The 6,391-nt window shown below is 42.9% G+C and overlaps 1 long non-coding RNA gene across 1 annotated transcript; it reads right to left on the bottom strand.

Annotated features, from left to right (window-relative positions):
* Nucleotides 1-2,771: 2,771 nt before the first annotated feature.
* On the bottom strand, nt 2,772-5,980 carry LOC124160147. The gene is made up of 2 exons (XR_006865092.1): nt 5,940-5,980; nt 2,772-5,608 (listed from the first exon to the last, which is right to left on the bottom strand). It is a non-coding gene; the product is annotated as an uncharacterized LOC124160147 (long non-coding RNA).
* Between the last annotated feature and the right edge of the window lie 411 nt (nt 5,981-6,391).

Here is a 6,391-nt window from a genome sequence, read left to right on the forward strand (position 1 = left end):
CTGGTACTTGCCAACCTCACTGCCGTGCCCGACACCCGCCTTTTGCGGACGGGTCCTGGGCGATGAGATTCCATGGCTCATTTGGTTGTACTCCATGTGTTCAGGGAAGAGATAGTTGGTAGGGTTTCCCACTTCCATTCCAACAGTGTTTTTCACGTGACACCATCACGTGGACTACCTTTCGTCTGGCTCCTACCCTTTAGACCTAACTGGCATGGGTGGCCCTACCGGGAATAATTTAGAATTAATCCCACCAGTGCAGCTCTAGAGGTCATAGGAACGTGCAAGCCTTTCCACCGCGACAAGGTTGTAGCCCAAGGGAAAGGTTATGAGCCATATCAGCTAGAAATTCTTGGCTGGTTTTTCTCAAGGTAATTGGTTATTTCCATTTACCTAGAACCTTACATAAAATATTAAATTACTTGCATGGATTGTCTTTAAATTCTGCCATTTTCATGAAACTTAATTTCATTACATGTTACTCCTATACCTACTTTGAACATTAACAACCTTGAATAATAATGATATTATTCCTTTTCTATTTTTGCACAGGCTGCTGCTGTCCCCAACGCAGGGAAGAGGAAGAGGAGGAGAGGTCCCTAAGAAAACACGAGAAACTGTGGATGAAGAAGAGTATGGGGCCTCGTCTGAAAGCATCTACCCCCCTCACCAGCTACTGATAATTGCCGATGCCTCTGATCAAAGAGGAGGTTGAGTAGGGTAGGGACAACGAAGACCCAATCGGTGCAGTATGACTGAGGGCCATAGAGAGGATATACAAGCACAATGGTATTATTGTATCCTATGTTAATTGGTTATTTCCACTAATCCAGAACCTTACTCAAAATATTTCAGTGACTGTATGAAATATGCTGATAATCTGCAAGTTTCATGAGGATTCAGTTAAACCGATGGCATGATACAATGGAAATTTGACATACTGAAATGAAAGGCTTTTCCATAATTATTTAATGCGTACAACAGATTTCACCTCACAGATACATCATCTGGTGCCATCAGTCCGATGAGGAAGGAATAGAATAGAATATACATACATATATTTATTCATGCTTCGGGTATACCATTGGAGCAAAACAATTTACAATAATTGACTCATCAAAAGCACAAAGTTTATGAAAATATCAAGTAATAACAATAAAGTTGTTCGATACACAAATAATAAAGAAATGGCATGTTAACAAGGATTGAAATTTGACAGCACATGGAATATGTTGGCTGTATTTTATGTAGGAGTTTATTTTCGCTCTCCATTGAGTTAAGTAATGTATAATTTATATTTAAATGCATGGTTGGAGCCCTTCTGTTTTAAATCCTCAGGGAGAGAATTCCAAAATTTAGATTTCATTACTAGAAATGATTTCTGGTAGGTAGTTGTATGTGGAGTAGGGTAACGTAAATAGTCCTTTTTGCGAAATGATATGTGAGTGATTACTGATCTGTTCATAGAAATTTCCCGGAGATATTTAGGGATTCTCTCTCTGAAAATCCCAAAAAGAATAGCACCGAGTAGATATTTTCTTTGGTTACAAAGATTTAGCCAACCAAGGCTGATTCTGTTCTGTGATACATGATACAAGGAAAAGAGGAGGACAAGGAAGTTGAGGAGATAAATGTGATTAGCAAAATACACGAAGAGGTTTCTCTTAGTTTGGCACAGGTTGCTACAATTGCCAATGTGAGGAGGAGGAGGAAGAAGAGGTTGGAACGGAGGGGTCCTTGAGATCTCATCTCATGCGGTGGGAAGAGACCAGGGGGCCTAGGATCCGAATACCTGCAATCCACCAACATTATCCAATCCATCGCATGCCAATAATTCCAGAGGAAGAGGTGGATGAATGGGGCAGGTTGTGCGAGGGTGAAGATGAAGACCCCAACGGTGCAAGATGGCTGAGGGCCATAAGGAGGTCTTATGAGCCAGACCAGCCAGAAATTCCGGCTGTTCTCAAGGTAACGGGAAAGTGGCTAAAGGCGAAGAAGATGCATTTGCCTCTCATTAGAGAGAGGAAAGAGAGGTTGACGAGGGTAACCTGATTAGAGAAAAACACTAACGAAAAGGTTTCTCTTAGTTTGGCACAGGTTGCTACAAGCGCCAATGTGAGGAGGAGGAGGAAGAAGAGGTTGGACTGGAGGGGTCCTTGGGATCGCATTTATGTAGAATGACCCATATTTATAAGACGGAGTAGATTTATGATGATTTAAGATAAGGGGCAGGGATAGCCAGAGAATTGCCCGCTGTTAGTGCAATCACATGTGTCCATTGTTGGCGCTGCCATGGTTATTCTAGCTCTTTACAACTGATGAAATCCTACGAAGCAGAGGACGTTAAATACGCTTCAGAAGATTTTGACTTCGACAACGCTTCAGATTTGAACCACTCTTCAGAAGATTTTGACATTAAGTTGAGGAGGTTAACATGATTAGCAAAATACACGAAGAGGTTTCTCTTAGTTTGTCACAGATTGCTACAATCGCCAAAATGAGGAGGGGGAGGAAGGAGAGGTTGGAACGGAGGGGTCCTTGAGATGGCATCTCATGCGGTGGGAAAAGACCAGGGGGCCTAGAATCCAAGTACCTAACATCCACCTTCACCCTCACATGCCCCCCATTCAAGAGGAAGCAGTGGATGAATTGGGCAGGTTATGCGAGGGTGAAGGTGAAGACCCCTACGGTGCCAAATGGCTGAGGGCCATAGGTAGGTGTTACAAGGCACACCAGCCGGAAATTCCTCGCTGGTTTTTCTCAAGATAATCATTAAGTGGCTTAACACGAAGAAGATGACTACTGGTGGAGGCATATGCCTCTCATCAGAGAGAAGAAAGAGAGGTTGACAAGGGTAACCTGATTAGAGAAAAACACTAATGAAGAGGTTTCTCTTAGTTTGGCACAGGTCGCTACAATCGCCAATGTGAGGAGGAGGAGGAAGACGAGGTTGGATAGAAGGGGTCCTTGAGATCCCATCTCGTACAGTGGGAAAAGACCAGGGGGCCTAGAATCCCAGTACCTACCATCCACCTACACCCTCACATGCCGCCCATTCAAGAGGAAGCAGTGGATGAATTGGGCAGGTTATGCGAGGGTGAAGGTGAAGACCCCATACGGTGCCAAATGGCTGAGGGCCATAAGGAGGTGTTACGAGGCAGACCAGCCAGAATTTCCTGGCCGGCTGTTCTCAAGGTAATGTGGCTATAGACAAAGAAGATGACTACTCTCCACCTATACATCACATGACACCCATTCGAGAGGAAGCGGTCGATGAAGTGCCAGATGGATGAGGACCATTAATTATTAAATAAAAAGTATTCTAAGAAGGAGTAAGAATTATACCCAATGAACCTATCCTTTTGTTGACACAATAAACAGTGAATTCATTACGAAGTTAGTATTTTCATCATTTAGTTCCGTTAATGTATTCATAAAACATTCTATACAATATATTCGGATTACAGTAAGTAATTTTACTACTGAACTAGTTATCCCACATCAACATAAAATTTCCATGATATTCATTCCAAGAAGGTACGAAAGTAATAATTTATCGCATAATTACTCAATAAATTCCACATCTTCCTTCAGAAGTTTTCATCGAAAGTTAAGACACTGAAGGGACAAACGTTTATCGCATTTATGTAGAATGACCCATATTTATAAGATGGAGAATATTTATGATGATTTAAGGTAAGGGGCAGGGATAGCCAGAGAATAGCCTGCCATAAGTGCAATCACATGTGACCATTGTTGGCACAGCCATGGTTATTCTAGCTCTTATCACTTAGATCAAATCATACAAGCAGAGGATATTTGAGAGGATTTTCACTTCAATTTTTATTGAAAATATGGGAAACTGCTTTCGTAAGTGGAACTTCCGAGCTTGATTTAAATACTGCTACGATGACAATTCATTTATTGCTTATGGTTAATTTTAAAAGTTAGATCGAAATATACTCAGAATTGATTGAGTATAAAGGCGGATTTATTCAGAATATTAAAAACTGTAGAATGAAATGACTTATTTGGTATAAAACAGATAATGATGCGGAATTAGGCCGATCACGGAATCATGAATTTTCAATTATTTGCTATCTTTAATTCACCAAAGTAATTGTGTTTTTATGTTTTGGGTCTGGGGGGGCATACCCCCACATATTCCTCCTCACTATGCGACTCATCTATTCAATTTCCTGGCATCGACAAATTTTTATACATATACATTCTTTTCTACTTTGGTCCAGGGTGTTGCTGCTGCCCTAAGCCGGAGGAGGAGGAGGAGGAGAAGGTGGAGAAGGAGCAAGTGGAGGTTATATCAGAGGGGTCCTTGAGATCCCATCTTGTGCGGTGGAAGAAGACCAGGGGGCCTAGGATGCGCATACCTGACATCCACCTTCACCCTCGCATGCCGCCCATTCGTGAAGAAGGCGTGGACGAATTGGGCCGGTTGTGTGAGGGTGAAGGAGAAGACCCCGACGGTGCCAGATGGCTGAGGGCCATAGGGAGGTCGTACGAGGGAGACCAGCCAGAAATTCCTGGCTGGTTATTCTCAAGGTAAACGTAAAGTGGCTAAACACGAGGAAGATGATTACTGATGGATGCATATGCTTCTCATTAGAGAGAGGAAAGAGAGGTTGAGGAGGGTAACCTGATTAGAGAAACACACTAACGAAGAGGTTTCTCTTAGTTTGGCACAGGTCGCTACAATCGCCAAAGTGAGGAGGAGGAGGAAGATGAGGTTGGAATGGGGGGTCTTTGAGATCGCATCTCATGCGGTGGGAAAAGACCAGGGGGCCTAGAATCCCAGTACCTACCATCTACCTACACCCTCACATGCCGCCCATTCAAGAGGAAGCCTTTGATGAATTGGGCAGGTTATGCGAGGGTGAAGGTGAAGACCCCTACGGTGCCAGATGTCTGAGGGCCATAGGGAGGTGTTACGAGGCAGACCAGCCAGAATTTCCTGGCTGGCTGTTCTCAAGGTAATGTGGCTATAGACAAAGAAGATGACTACTGGTGGAGGCATATGCCTCTCATCAGAGAGAAGAAAGAGAGGTTGACGAGGATAACCAGCTCAGAGAGACACGGCAACGAAGAGGAAGACCAACGCGGTGCAGGGTGGTTGAGGACCTTAGGGAGGGCATGTGTACCTAATGAACCAGCCATTCTGAGATGGATCTTCTCAAGTTGACTGGTCATTTCCACTGATCTAGATTTTCTAATATGGATTTTCCAATTAGGGATACAGTTCTTCGGCATTTGGTTCCACGAATTCATCAGTTTGGAACATGGATGGGAAGTTAAGAAAAGAGAACTGGTGCAGTAATAATTTGCAGAAATTCCATTTGAAAGCTTTTCTAGAGCACAATATGTCGTGATTTACGTTCTTGTAGTTTCGGAACCCCTCCGATGTCCCAGCTCCCATAGCAGAGTGTGAACACCGCCTGCCGCATCGGTCTCCTTGATATCCGTTGCGCTGCATTTGATATCTGCTGCGCTGGTCACAATGATGCCCTCCACGCCGGGGCGGTGTGGCCAGTTCGGCTGATCGGCGAAAGGCGAGGGTGCCGAGCTTAATAGAAGGCTCCCACAACGTTCGCGTCTATCATAAAGCGTGCATGAAAAATATATTTTAAAAACTTATAGGTATTACTTGAACCAAAGTTTCTTTGCAATTACAAATTTATACGTTTTCATTAGTTCGTTATATACAAAGTACAGATTGAGAAAAGATATTAAAAATAGATAAATAAAATTAAGGTAACAGATGATAAAACAGACCCACATGACATGATGGACAATTAGGAAATTATACTTTTTCAAATTATCACTTTTCATAGTGTTTTTATTACGAAATTGCTATTTTTATGAACTTCAACCTACTTTTTAAGAGCCAGAATAGCGTCAAAATACATTTCCAGGCTTGCAATTACCTGAATTTTTCCAGAGGGAGGAATCACCGTAGACCCCCAAGTAGCATTGACCGTTGGGCCTCGGTTGGGGAACCGTAGTCACGGTTGGCTCATTGTGGGTGGATATGCTTACCAAATTCCACTGTTGGCCCAACGCAGATATTGTTCGTCGGCCCAACGAAACGGTTCATGCTGTTGGCCCAACGGAAATCCCCAACGATGGCCCTACGAAATGGATTATCATTGGGCCACCGTTGGGACATCGTAATATTATAGTACGATTGCATAAGTTGCAGGATACGGTTCACATGGTTCCCTAGCAACCTAACAACCTAAACTTGTTTGGTTGTTAGGGATTGCTTTTATATGTTAATCATTCACTATGTCTTTGTGATAGCAGTTAAATAAAATAAGTCGAGTGCTTCTAACAAAAATAAGTCATTGACCTCATTTGGTAAGTCTTACAAAACTGG

Source organism: Ischnura elegans, chromosome 6, assembly GCF_921293095.1.
Source record: "Ischnura elegans chromosome 6, ioIscEleg1.1, whole genome shotgun sequence".
Lineage (NCBI taxonomy): Eukaryota > Metazoa > Arthropoda > Insecta > Odonata > Coenagrionidae > Ischnura > Ischnura elegans.